Source organism: Oryctolagus cuniculus, chromosome 10 (genome assembly GCF_051225735.1).
Source record: "Oryctolagus cuniculus isolate XC-2025 breed Fujian yellow rabbit chromosome 10, ASM5122573v1, whole genome shotgun sequence".
Lineage (NCBI taxonomy): Eukaryota > Metazoa > Chordata > Mammalia > Lagomorpha > Leporidae > Oryctolagus > Oryctolagus cuniculus.
Window position 1 is genome coordinate 29,487,221 of NC_142876.1, and position 13,988 is coordinate 29,501,208.

At 58.2% G+C, this 13,988-nt stretch overlaps 1 protein-coding gene across 6 annotated transcripts in view; it reads right to left on the minus strand.

Annotated features, from left to right (window-relative positions):
* The window catches only part of CTIF (cap binding complex dependent translation initiation factor), a 286,075-nt gene extending 277,582 nt beyond the window's left edge, over positions 1-8,493 (minus strand). For 2 of the 6 annotated variants that reach the window (XM_089305768.1, XM_051851239.3), the window contains exon 1: positions 8,233-8,493. The gene's annotated coding sequence lies outside the window, so the exon portion shown is untranslated. Of the gene's footprint in view, positions 1-6,386; positions 6,591-7,716; positions 8,073-8,232 lie in introns of those variants that run through there. The other 4 variants (XM_070050194.2, XM_089305769.1, XM_051851240.3 and 1 more) reach the window with 4 other exon arrangements.
* Between the last annotated feature and the right edge of the window lie 5,495 nt (positions 8,494-13,988).

The following is a 13,988-nucleotide window of genomic DNA, read 5'->3' on the forward strand; positions in this document are numbered from 1 at the left end:
CAGGTCCAGACAAAAAGCTGCCACCACCACCACCCCGTGCCATTGGACAGACCGACCGTGTCTGTCCAGGCATGCGCTTGAGGCAGGGCTGTGCATTCTGACTCCCGCTCCCATCTCTAGTCTCGAAGGAGGCTCTGCCACCACAGCCGCAGCTGACCCTCCTCACCCCTGCTGAGATCCCAGGGGGATTCCCTCACGACCCACGAGCTTAGCTCTGCTTTGCAAAGCTGCCGGTCATACTTGCACGTGCTCCTGGGTACTCTGCAGCCGGGCGGTTTGCAAGGTGTCCACAAAACTGTGGCGCAGAAGGTACCCGAAAGCAGGGCTGGGTTGCCCACATGGGGCTTGCTGACCTCTCGCCCCACATGACTAACTGCCACACCCCTGCAGATCTGCAAATGTGGCCGGACCACCCGCTGCATGCCAGGCCCTGTCTTAGGGCCTAAGGACTCAGACGTGAAAAGGCACTTCTGCCTCAAACACGTCAGCTTCGTGAAAACGAGGGAGGCAGGATGGGAGGGGTCCGCACCGCACTCCTATTCGGTTTGCATTCTACGCTGTGCAGGGCTTGCTTTGCTTTTATTTGTGGTTTCGGAGATCCACGTTTTGTCTCCCCAGGTCAATGCCCATGGCCGGAAGCAGGCTCCCAGTCTGGCCGGCCCTGTACCGGGTCAGCACTCTGCTCACTGCGTCTGTTAGCAATGCAAACCTCTCTCCCCTGACTGTAATGTTTCCCGCTGAAGCGCGCTCACGGCTGTCGCCAGATCCTGCCAGCTGGGCCTCCAGCATGACACAGCATCCCCGCCTGGCTTCCCTGACAGGCGGCCTGGTGTGACAAAGGATTCTCCGACAATGGGAGGAAGAGAGCTGCTCCTATTGTCTACAGCATCCCCCTCCATGGTCACGGTCACGCTCACGCTCCGGGGCAGACGGGTCCCCACGCCCACAGCCACAGCTCCTGCCCACACTTCAAGCTTCCACCTTGTGCGCAGTATTGTCCGTAGCACCACAGGGCCATCAGGCCATGCCACCAGCAAGTCAAATCCAAAGCCTGTGGCCCTGAACCCACCCCAACCCCAGCAGACCAGCTCCGGCAAGCACAAGTTCACCCTGGGTTAAGGGCTGCCCCTACCCAGTAAGACAGCAACCTGGGACTCAATGCAACTCCTCTCTCACTTCCCTAACCTGAAGCTATCACTGCAGATTCTCTTCTCCGCCTGGCTCCAGCCCTAGTCATATGCCCTGGCTGCAGACCTCCTCCCTGGTGACCTGGACACTGTAGGGAGCTAGTTCTGCCTCGGCCAGCTCCCAGTCATGTCCCCTTCTGCCCTGACAGCCCCACTCTGCTGAAAGCCCCTTCCTCCAAGCTTTGCTTGTGGGCTGAAGGCCAAGGTCTGAGTGCTATCCACCAGGCCGCCCTTGCATCTGACCTCACTGCTTCAGGTTCCTTCCGCCAGCCAGGCTGCCTCGTGCCCCTGCACCTTCAGGCCTGCCCTCCCTTCCCCAGGGCCCCTCCCCGGGCTCCTCTCCTGGCTTTCCTTATATTCATTAAGATCCAGCTCCTGACCTGACTCCTTCGGGAAGCCCTCCCTGATCTCAGAGGCCAGATCCTGCTCGCTTTGTCTGTGCTGCTGCAGGGCTCTGGCTCTTCACCACCACAGTGCTCACCACACCACAACGAAGCGAACCACCCAAGCGTCTGTGTCTCCCACCGGACAGCGGGCTCCTGAGGACAGGGGGCTGTGTCTGCTCACTGCAATCTCAGGGTCTAGCACAGTGCCAGGCACAGCAACGGAACCCAACAGAGGGACGTCCATGCTGACGGCAGGAGCATCAGCCACACCAGTGTGGTCTGCCCCATCCCACCCCAAAAACACACAGGTCCCCTTTAAGTACTTGTGGGCCATTGTCCCAGCTGAAAGCTTCCTCCACCTGCTCCCAAATTCACCTCTTCCACAAAATCATCTCAAGGTGACCCCATTCCACATATCATGGCTTTGAAACGGCCTCCTTTATCCCTCCCGCTCCTGGGCAAGTCGGCATTTGCGTCTGGCTCTGCCGCTAGATTTGAGTCAACAGCAGACACAAGGAAGACCTGAAAGGTTCAAGCTCCAGGCACTGGATTGGAAGTCAGAATGTCAGGGTGCAGAGCCCTGTCAACAACCACAGACTCAACTTCCCCATGTGCGAAATGGTAATAATGGTGGCAGCTTATTATAAAGGGCAGATGGGATCACGCGTGCGATATTTTGCAAAATGTAAAGCTGAATCACATGTAGGGTATTGTCACAGTCCCCCTTGCCAACCAAACCCTACCCAACCTTACTGTTCTCCCCTGCAGTACCTGGGTCCTTCCTTGAGTCAGTTGAGAATCGAATGATTTCTACTCTTTCTAGAAAAACATACGACACCTGGGCCAACACTTCCGGGGAACTCCTGAGAACCCTGCCGCAGACTGGAAAGCCCCAGAGCACTCTTCCGAGTGCCAGAGTCCCCAAGCCCATCTCCTCTCCCAGAGACTCACTCCTCTGTTGCTGGAAGCCAAAGGTGCAAGATAAGGCAAGAAGGCCAGTCCTAAAGGAAAGCATCCTCAAGGGGGAAAGGGGAACCCTAAAACTTCTCCCAGAACCAGAGAAAAGGCAAGAAGGAGGGGTCCCACCCTTAGGGAATGAAGGACTCAACTTTTTTCCAGAAGGCATCCTGGTGTAGAGACAGAAGACGCAGGGTTTCCTGTGCCACTCTGCCAGGGGCTCACAGGGACCTTGGGTAAGTCACTTCCCTCCTCTGAACCTTGGGCCTTCTCACGGAGATCAGATCCTGTGCCCCCCACCCCAGCCCCACCCCAGCTCTGGGAGACACAGCCCCAGGACGCGTCCATCCTCACCTGTTAAGAACCACAGCTCGGCCAGCGCCGCGGCTCACTAGGCTAATCCTCCGCCTAGCGGCACCGGCACACCAGGTTCTAGTCCCGGTCGGGGCGCCGGATTCTGTCCCGGTTGGCCAGCTCTCTGCTGTGGCCAGGGAGTGCAGTGGAGGATGGCCCAGGTGCTTGTGCCCTGCACTGATGGGAGACCAGGAAAAGCACCTGGCTCCTGGCTCCTGCCATCGGATCAGCGCGGTGCGCCGGCCGCAGCGGCCATTGGAGGGTGAACCAACGGCAAAGGAAGACCTTTCTCTCTGTCTCTCTCTCTCTCACTGTCCACTCTGCCTGTCAAAAAATAAAATAAAATAAATAAATAAATAAATAAAAGAACCACAGCTCAACTGGGCTTACCTGAGACACAGGCAGAGGTCAGTAAATCAGCCTGGTGATAGCGCAGGGAGAAGGCCTGCTGTGGCCAGGGAGTGCAGTGGAGGATGGCCCAAGTGCTTGGGCCCTGCATCCCATGGGAGACCAGGGTAAGTACCTGGCTCCTGCCATCGGATCAGTGCGGTGCGCCGGCCGCAGAGCGCCGGCCGTGGTGGCCATTGGAGGGTGAACCAACGGCAAAGGAAGACCTTTGTCTCTCTCTCTCACTGTCCACTCTGCCTGTCCAAAAAAAAAAAAAAAAAAAGGCCTGAACTCACCTGCAGCAGGAGGCAGGGCAGAGGGGGGCAGCAGAAAACCCAGGCCTGGAAGTGCATAGCTGAGCTCAGCATGAGCCACAAAGCCCAGAGGTGGGGGGTCCATGCCCCAGCCCCACCCACCCCCCACCACTAAGAACACCAAGAAGGGCTGCCACACGATGGGGAAGTTTTGCAGAAATGTCGTCAAGCGCGGGGAATTCTCAGAACTACACCTTGCCTGGCTAGCTGTACCTCCCGTCCCTGCTCTGGGATTGCTCTCCACCCTGACCACCCACCTCCTGCACCCCCGGCCTGCGCTGAACTGCAAGCAACAGGATCTGAAAACAAGGCCCATGGACCCCCAAACCAGTACAAAACTGGAGGACAATGACAGGAATCAGAGAAGAGAGCCTGGGAGTGGGTAAAAAGCAGGCCCCTGTGAAAACTTCTACACAGACCTGCAGGACAGAAACCCAGTGCAGGGTGGGCGGGAGGGAGGGCTCAGCCTCCCGGGGAATCACGGGACATCACAGCACGTGCCTGGAGAAGCTCACTGCTCAGACTCCAGCAGAGTAATTCCCCCCCAGCAACCTGAGGCTACACAAGGACACACCTCTGGGCCCACAGGGACAGTCCACACAGCCTGAAGTGGGGGCTGACTCGGAACAGTTGGGGGCGGGGGTTCGGAGAGAACCATTCTTCTGCAAAGGGCCATGTGGGATGTTCATAGCATCATTCACCAGCCATACAAAATTACTAACTTAAAAGTCAGCCTGCCATAGATTTATTGAATTCCAAGTCCCGTCTGCAGTAGCCTTGGCAAGGCCAACCCCAATGATTTCGTGGGCCTTATAGGGCCCACAGGCCAGATATTCCCCATCCCTGTAAGAACCAGCACCAGGGACCCCTTGCAACCAACGTATGAAACTAAGTTCCGGGGTGAGTGCCCTAAAATGTTTACGCCCCATTTTCTGCTGTAAGCTCTATTCTAGTACAACCTATTCCTGCTGCCCCAGCTTTGTGAGCTCACACACAGTAGAGTCTCCAGGAGCCTCCTCAACCCGGGATGGACTTGAACCCTGACATTCACCTCTGCAGGTAGAATATGTCTTTAGAATGAAGCACATGTCAGGGACTATGTGTTAAAGCTTCTTTGTGTGTACTTCTAGATACACAAACATGTAGGTGTGAATGAATGGCCAATCTGAACACCCCTCCAGGCTATCTCTGAGAACCTTCATGTACCTGAACTCTGAGCTCCTTTTGGGCTTCAGGGAGTCTAATCTGGAATGGCTTCTCAGAGGCCCACATTGTAAATCCAATGGCTGGCACCTGTGTTGTAGTACAGCCGGTTAAACCGCCATCTGTGACATCTGCATCCCATATATGATTGCTGGTTCAAGTTCCAGCTGCTCCACTTCCAATCCAGCTCCCTGTTAATGTGCCTGGGAAAGCAGAGGAAGATGGGACATCCAGATGGAGGTTCCAAGCTCTTGGCTTCAGCCCTCCCCTGGATTTTGCAGTCATTTGAGGGAGTGAACCACGGATGGAAAATCTCTGTCTCTCCCCCTCTCTTTCAAATAAATAAAAAGTAAATATTTAAAAAAAATTAAAATCTAACGGCTTTGAAACCAGTAACTAAACAATCAGCCTTGGGGGGCCAGCGCTGCGGCATAGCAAGTAAAGCTGCCACCTGCAGAGCCAGCATCCCATATGGGCGCCAGTTCGAGTCCCGGCTGCTCCACTTTCTATCTAGCTCTCTGCTATAGCCTGGGAAAGCAGTAGAAGATGGCCCAAGTCCTTGGGCCCCTACACTTGCCTGGGACATCTGGAAGAAGCTCCAGGCTCCTGGTTTGGATTGGCCCAGTTCCAGCTGTTGCAGCCATTTGGGAAATGAACCAGCAGATAGAAAACCTCTCTCTCTCTCTCTTTCTCCCACTGCCTCTCTGTAACTCTGCCTTTCAGATAAATAAATAAATCTTTAAAAACAAAAATTCGCCTTGGATTCAATAAGGACTCATGAACACACTCACATGGACACAGGCATGCCTTGCACACACGTGTATCACATACATGTAGTCTATGAATACATGGATGCCTAGAAGCTGACTTCCGTTCTCCAGCAGCAGATGAGTACTTGAGTGACAGCAGCATTGCAGACTTCCGCTCTTGAACGACTGTTCTCCCCAGAAACTGCTAGCAAACCCCAAAGTACACAAAGGATATGCATGAGCAGGGTCCACCTTCTCTCAGGTTCACCACTCTGCTGATGTCAAGAATTCACTTGCTAAAGAAGGGATCACTCCTATTTAAATAACAGGCATAGCTCCCCGGAAGGGAAATCCCAAACCAGGAAGAAGGTAGTGCCCTTGATCTTCAATGTGCACATCTGTAAAACGGGGTTAATATTCCCCCCGCCCAGAGGACCCTGGTAATAAATGCAGTAATAGGTGGTGATGGTTGGGGGGGTCCTCCCCATAGACAGACAAGCATGTTATTACTCCAGCAATCTGTACACCACTGAGGACACGACACCCCGGAATGCGTTACAAAATTACTGCCTCCGCACATGCATTATCCAGGGCAGACACCCGACCCAGCGGACAGATGATCTGTGTGTAAATCTAATCCTGCTTCAGACAGGCCCCGGGAGTTTCCTCAGGCAACCCCGGCGGCTCCGGTGCTGCCTGTTCCCGTGTAACTGAGTTTTCCTGAAAGCGAGGCAATCGCCTGCCCGAGCTCCGTCCGAGCCGGGATTCCTGAGGTTTGTGGCCCAGACCAGCAGCGCCTAGGGCGGCTCCTTCCTCCCCGCTCCCGCCCCGCGGCGGCGGCGCCCTTACTCTGTCACTTTCGCCCTGCCAGAAGCTCCCGCAGCTCCCTGCTAGGTTGCAGGGCCCCCAGGCCCGGAACTGAGCCCCGGGCCGCAGGGTCTGAGCGCTGGGCTGCAGCCTGCGGTGGTGGCTGGCGCGGTGGGGCAGACTAGTGGCCCGACAGTCCCCAGACCCGAGACTGGGAGGGGGCGCGGGGCGCGCTCCCTCCAGGATCTCTGCGGGCGGCGGCGCGCGCGCGCGCGCGAGCACGCGCACCCAGCGCGCCTTGGTGCAAGGGTCAACGAGCCGGTCTGGCTGGCGGACGCGGGGCGGGGGCGACTCGCGCAGGCCGTGGCTCCTCCCTGCCGGGCCGACCGCCCCCCTCCCAGGCGCCGCTGCGCCGGGTCGGGGGTGCGGAGGGAGAGCCCGTGCGAGTCAGCAGCACTGAAGGCCGGAGACTCCCGCACGAATGATGGCAGCACACGACCCCAGGGGCTCCCCCATGCCCTCTCCCAGTCGCCGAGGCCAGCCCGACACTAAGCGCGGTGTACACGGCGCACACACCGCAGGCGGGGAGGCGACGCCTCACTCCGGGGCGGGGACGCAGGCGGTGCGGCCGGTCAGCCCTCCCCCTGCACGCCGCGCCCCTCCCCGCACACACCCACCCCCGGCCGCGACCTGAAACTCCCCGAAAGCTGACAGAGTCAGCGCCGCCCGGGACTAGGGGCTCGGACCCCGACCGTGCCGAACGGCTGTGGAGCGAAACGCCCGGCTAAGACGCGCGGTCCCCGGGACCTGCCTTCCCCGCCCCCCGCCCCCCGCCCCCAGCCTCCTCCGGGCATCGGCACGCGGCCCTCCCCGGTCCCAGACCCGAGCCGCAGCCGCAGCTCCGGCCCCCGGCCGACGACCCGCACCGGGGCCGTCACCTGCTCTTCGTGCTGACGCGGCCGCTCGGGGCACCCGCCACCGAGAGCTGGCTGTTCAGAGGCTGTCAACTTCACCCCGCTCCACCAGGCGGATCTGTTCCCCGGGCCCGATTACACCGCGGCGGCGGGAATGATAACAATAATAACAACAATAAACCAACGGAGTCGCCCAATCGCAGGGAATGGCCAAAGCGGCGAGCACACGGGATCCACCAGTTCGGCTGGGTCCCCCCGCTCCCATCCCCCGCGCGCGCATCCCAGGGGCTCCCGGGGACGGAGGGAGGGGGCCACAGGCTGTCTAGACGGCAGCCAGCCGTCCACAGACCGCCGAGCGCGCACGCACACGCGGGCAGCCGGTGGCCGGGCGGCGGGGCGGGTGGGGACGCCGTCTCCGAGGCCCTCGGGCGGCCCTGGCCCCAGGCGGCGCTCCCTACCTCGCCCGAGCGCGGCCGAACAGCTGCAAGTTTGGCCAGTGCTGAACCAACTGCTCGATGCAGCAAACGCCGGCTTCACAACAAAAGGGAGAAGAGCCACGTTCGCTCCCTTCCTCCCCGGGTCGGAACCCGGCACATGACAGCAGCTACACCGCGCCGCTCCGACGCGAGTCGGGCTCCAGCCGCGCGCCCCCGAGAGCCCCCCGCGGCGTCCGAGCCTCAGGGCCACGGCCCCCCCCAGCCCGGGGCGGGGATCGCTGCAGGGAGGGGAGCGAAGCCCGGGCAGGGGCGGGGGCGGGACGGAGGAGCGCAGACCCCCACGGAGTGGTGCGGGGGTCGGCGGCGGACGCCCGGCGGGCCGGGGCGCAGGGAGGGGGAAGGGGGCCGATTGTCTGGGGCGGTTTTCCCGGATTTATCGGAAAGCATGCGCACGTCACGCAGCCCTCCCCTCCCGGTCCCCGAATCGATCGCAAGCGCAGCCGACTCAAAAGGGGGACGGACGCGGGGGATGCTCACCTCGGGGTTCCGGGGGCCGCCGCGCCAAGCCCGAGCCGGGGGTGGAGGAAGGGGCAGCGAGAGGGAAGGGAGCGGCGAGGCTCGGGAGAGGCGGCTTGTGCCGCGGGTTCGGCGCGCCCCGGCCGCCGAGGCGATGGTGCGCCCCAGCGCAGGGACCCGGCCGAGAGGGGCGGGAGGGAAGGGACTGAGGGAGGGAGGGGCGGACGAGGGGAGGGAGGAGAGGAAGGGAAAAAACGATCCCAGTTCTGACACCGGGAAAGGGAATGCGGGAGAGTGACGTGCAGGCCCCGCCCTCCCCTCCGGCCACGTGCGCGGACTTGAAAGGGAAGAGGGCGGCGGGAGGCCTGCCGGGAAACGTAGTCCGCCTTTCTTTCCCGGATGGCGGGCCCGGGGGAGCGGGGTGCGCGGGGACGCGGGGACGCGGGGACGGCCCAGGCTAGCGGCGCCCGAGCCCGCCGCCGCGCGCCTCCCTCCGCCTCTCGGCCCCGGCGCGGGCCTCTGCACTGGGAGAACCGAGAGCGGTCCGGGCTTGCGGGAAACGTGTGGTTTTAGAGAAGGGGAGGCATACGTGCCTGAGGCGCAACGTCGGCCCCGGCGGCAGATACGAGGGAGGTGCGTGTGCGCGCTGGCCCTGGTGGCGCTGTCCACGTTGCGCTGAGCGCGCCGTAGGTTACTGAGACGCAGGCGTTACCACGAGCGCAGGAGCCGCTCCGAGGCAGGGGCGGGACGTGGTCATTAGATATGCACGTTGCAACCAATTAATTTTCCATTGGCCGCGCTAAGGGCTGGAATTTGGTAACTGGGAGAATCGTTGGCATTGGATGATTCAGTAATCACATAGCCAGATCACCAATGTTTGGGTTAAACCTGACCTGAGCTTGACACAGAGAGGTCTCTAGGAGAAGTGTTAAGATACTGCGCGCTCCCTGAGCCAGGACGTTACGGCCTCACTAGAGGGCCTGTCCTACCCGGTGTAGCTGCTGTAGAAATCACTTATCAGTTAATTCAAATGAAATCTGGTGAGCACTTTCCCCAGACTAGGGACGGCTGGGAATACGCTCGGGTAGTCGTGTCCGCAGGGACTTGGGTCTAGCATAGCCGCGAAGCAGAGGCCATGCAACAAAGCTTCACTGAGGGCTAAGCACAGAGTGATATGGAAACCCCTGAGGGAGCAGCCAGCCAGAATGGAGGATGGAACGGGGAGGGAGGCAGCCTTGGCAGTCTTCCTGGAGGAGGTGGCACTTGTGGGAAGAATTACTAAGATTTCTAACAAAGGCAAAAGATGGGGTGAGCATCTGACTAAGGCTCCGGGGTACAGAGGCTCCAGGTGAGAGAGAAGAGAGCGGACTCTGAAGGTCCTGGCAGTCTGCGAAGGCCAAGGCAGGCTGCTGGACTGGGACAGGGAAGGGGCAGGGCTGGCTGAGGGTGAGTTTACAAGATGCCAGGGGCCTCACAGGAGGCGGGGCTTGGTTGGACCTAGGTGGATAAGTGGGATTTTGTTTTTTTGTGGCATCCTATGAGCCAAGCAGTGGAAGGAAAGCTCACACATTCACATCCTGTAGGGCAACTCGGGGGCTTCATGCTGCCATGGCCTCCCTCCCCCGGCCCTCGGGGGGTGGGTCGGCACCCGGAGACTTCAGCAGCGACTCCTCCCCAACTGTGAACAGGGTGGGTGCCCCAGGCAGGTTACTTGCCTGGGAGCCAGGAGCTGCCGCCTCCAGCCAGCCTGACTGTTCCTCTTGATTGGTTTTTCCATCTTACCATGTAGGCCTCATGGGCCGGGCAGTGAGTTATTTTTACGCTTTAACATCTGGACAGTTTCCTGGGTTTACTAAACTGTGAGTAATAGTGCTGGAGTATCTCCATTCAGCAGATTCCCCTGGGCTTACCTTGCTGTCAGCACTGGCTTTGCACACCGTGACGGGCGCGCCACCTGCGAAGGAAATGAGAATGGAATTGTCTGGGCCCAGGCTTTGCACTTGCTTCTTGTCACACCTCCAGAGGTGACGAGAGGCTGAGGATGCGCAGAACGGGCACCATCCCTGGAGAGCACCTGCCTCGCTCGGGGCTGGGTGCCTGAACAGTGGGGAGAACAGGCTCTCCAGGCAGCCTGAATCGTGGATCCTGGCTCCGTGACCTTAACCTCCAAATGGGTGACCCTCGGGCCGCTCACTCAGCAACCTCATTGGCATTGTGGGAGCCAATGAGGATAAGGCATCGAAGCTGGCTGTGTCCCTGCAAAGTGCTCAGTGATGGCAGGGTCCCCTCTTTGTCACAGAGCCTTTTGGACCCACGAGAAGGACCCCTGAGCAGTGCTGGTTTGAGTCTCGGCTGCTCTGCTTATGATCCAGCACAAGGTGGCCCAAGTACTTAGCCCCTGCCACCCATGTGGAAGACCCAAATGGAGTTCCAGGCTCCTGGCTTTAGCCTGGCCAAACCCCAGCCACTGAGGTCATTTGGGGAGTGAACCTGGATTCGATTAAATCTTAAATCTTTAAAAATAAATCAATAACTATTTCTCCTTTCTTCCCACTCCTCTCTGCTCCACCCCTCTTCCCCCACCATAGCCTTCTGGGAAAAGTTGCTGTCAGTGCACACATTTGGTGAAGGCCTGCAGGGAGCCCATTGGCATGCTGGGGGGAGGGAGGTGACCTGCCTTCAGGGCTGAGAAGCCCAGGCTCACACCCAGGCTGACACCCAGGACACAGGCGAGCTACTGGCCCACTGCATGAGGGTCACTGTCTGTGAAGGGAGGGGCCCACACAGGGATCCATGGGAGGAGAAAGCTGCTGAAAGGAACATGAGTCTCATCCACTTGTAACTTCCTGTTGGGGGGTGTAGCATTGGCCTAGGGTCCCACAGAAGTGGGGGGAGCACTTGGCCCGGGGAGCCCCTGCGGCTTCAGCGTGCAGCTTGGTGGCCACTGACCCTACATAGGACGGAAGTGGCCAGTCCGGCGTCTGGGCTCTGTTCCTGCAGTGTTGGCCTGGAGAGATAACACCTAGATAGGGCCTGGTTAGATTTCACCCAGCCTCATCTCAGCTTCCACTGCAGAACCGCAAAGAGCCACACCTGAAAGGCAGATGCAAAGCGATCCCCTAAGGCAGAGCTGGTGGTGTAGGAAGGCTGTGCACAGAGAATGGTGAGAGGGAGAAGAGCGAAAGCCAGGAAGAAATCAACCAATGAACACTTTTCAAAATGTTTGTGAGGCCGGTGCTGTGGTGCAGCAGGTAAAGCCACCGCCTGCAGCCTGGGAAAGCAGCCAAGGTGGCCTAAAGTGCTTGGGCCCTTGCACCCACGTGGGAGACCTGGAAGAGGCTCCTGGCTTCAGCCTGGCCCAGCCCCAGTCATTGCAACCATTTTGGGAAGTAAATCAGCAGATGGAAGATCTCTCTCTCTCTCTCTCTCTCTCTCTCTCTCTCTCTCCCTTCTCTCTGCAATTCTGCCTTTCAAAGAAATAAAATCTTTTGAAAAGTTTGTTTATTTATTTGGAAGGCAGAGAGAGACACAAAGATCCCTTCCCAAATGCCCCCCACAGCCAGGGCTAGGCCAGGACAAAGCTGGGATCCCATAACTCCCTCTGGGTCTCCCACGTGGGTGGCAGGTACCCAAGTACTGCATCATCACCTGCTGCTCTCAGGTACCCATTAGCAGGAAGCTGGATTGGAAGTAGGGTAGCCCAGACCTGAACCAGGCACTCCAGCACAGGATGGGGGTGTCCAAGCCTCCAGACGCCCACCCTAAGCGGTGGATATTGGGAGCATGGTATGAATAAGGCCTGGCCAGGCCCAGTGGGAAACAAAGCGTGTGAATGCGCTCCCCAGTAAACCCTTCCTGCTGGGCGACTTTGCTCTCGGCCTCTGTTTTCCCAGGCCTGGACTCTGTGTCCTCTGAGATTATCTCCCGATCTGAAATTCTTCCTTCAAGAAGCTTACAATCTCAGTAGCAAAAGAAGCCATGCAATTAAGTAGCTGAGAAGATGAACTGCAAGTTGTTTAATTCCAACAGAGTAGCAAGGGTTTGCAGTCCTCATTAAACAAGGCACTGAACGTAAAACAAGCAGAACTTATCTTGCAAGACTCAGAGACAGCAAGTGAAGCCCATGACTCATCAGACACTCCTGGAGGCCCTCAGTGTTCAAGGTCAGACTCACAGGTCAGTGGCAGGAGCACCTCACCACTGTCATGTCCTTGACGAGGCCAAGGCAAAGATAACCCCCACCTCTCTGCAAAAATCCTTCCTTGTCAGGCCACGTTCTAGAAAAACTGAAGCAGTCTCAGCTGATCCTGGGGCCACTGGCAGGGCTGGACTTGATGACCTTGACTCCATCAGATGTACTGACCCACTCAGATTCCTTCTTGCAGGGACCTGAAGGAAGAGGCTGAGAAACCTCTGCTCATTGGTGATGGTTCTTGAGGTATAGGATTGTGGCCAAGGTGGGCCAGGTACAAGGCCATAAACAGAGAGGACATAGGGCCGGCGCCGCGGCTCACTAGGCTAATCCTCCGCCTTGTGGCACCGGCACACCAGGTTCTAGTCCCGGTCGGGGCACAGGATTCTGTCCCGGTTGCCCCTCTTCCAGGCCAGCTCTCTGCTGTGGCCCGGGAGTGCAGTGGAGGATGGCCCCAGTGCTTGGGCCCTGCACCCCATGGGAGACCAGAATAAGTACTTAGCTCCTGCCATCTGATCAGCACGGTGCGCTGGCCACAGTGCACTGGCCGCGGTGGCCATTGGAGGGTGAACCAATGGCAAAGGAAGACCTTCCTCTCTGTCTCTCTCTCTCTCTCACTGTCCACTCTGCCTGTCAAAAAAAAAAAAAAAAAAAAACAGAGAGGACATAGGGAAGGGAAGAGGAAGGAAGGCGAGAGATGCCTAGAGCAGCCCTGGTTCCCAACTTTTTTGCCAATTCTCATCACAGGATGCTCTATTGTGCCTCTCTCGGATTCCTGATCTGTCTGCATCCCTACACTAACCTCTCCTCACCTGTGCCATGTGGAATGGGCTCCCCATCTTTGCAGTCCAAAAATCCACACCCAGAACAGCCTAAAAGTGAGATGTGCAGAGGGAGGCTTGGGCAGTGAGCTGCTCTGGCTAGGACTCTCCCTTCCTGAAGACAACTTCCTTTTCTATCCCTGTTAATGATTCTTGTCTGCTAAAATCTTATCCTGAGATATCTGCAAACTTCAATCTGTTTTCAAAGAACAATATCTAATACATATATTATCGGAACAATTACTGTTTGTCAGGGGACGTGCAGCACATTTTAGGGCCTTATCCAGTGTAGTCAACATAGTAACTTTTTTAAATAAAGATTTATTCATTTGCTTGAAAGGTAGAGATACAGAGAGAGGGAGAGAGACAGAAAGAGAATCTTCCAACTGCTGGTTCACTCCCCAAATGGCAGCAATGCCAGGGGCTGGGCCAGGCTGAAGCTGGGAGCCAGGAGCTTCTTCCAGGTCTCCCACATGGGTACAGGGGCCCAAGCACTTAACCATCTTCCACTGCTTTCCTAGGCGCATTAGCAGGGAGTGGATCAGAAGTAGAGCAGCTGGGATGCGAACCAGTGCCCATGTAGGGTGTCGGCGCTGCAAGCAGTGGTGCTACACCATAATGCCCCAACATACTTTTACCTGGGAGAATCTGAGCCTAGGAGGGGTGAAGGAACTTGCCCAGAGCCACACAGCCACTAGGGAGGTGGTGCCGCCCGCCCTGGGACTGCAGACTTCAGGGCTGGGGAGCGTCACCACGGCCCCCCA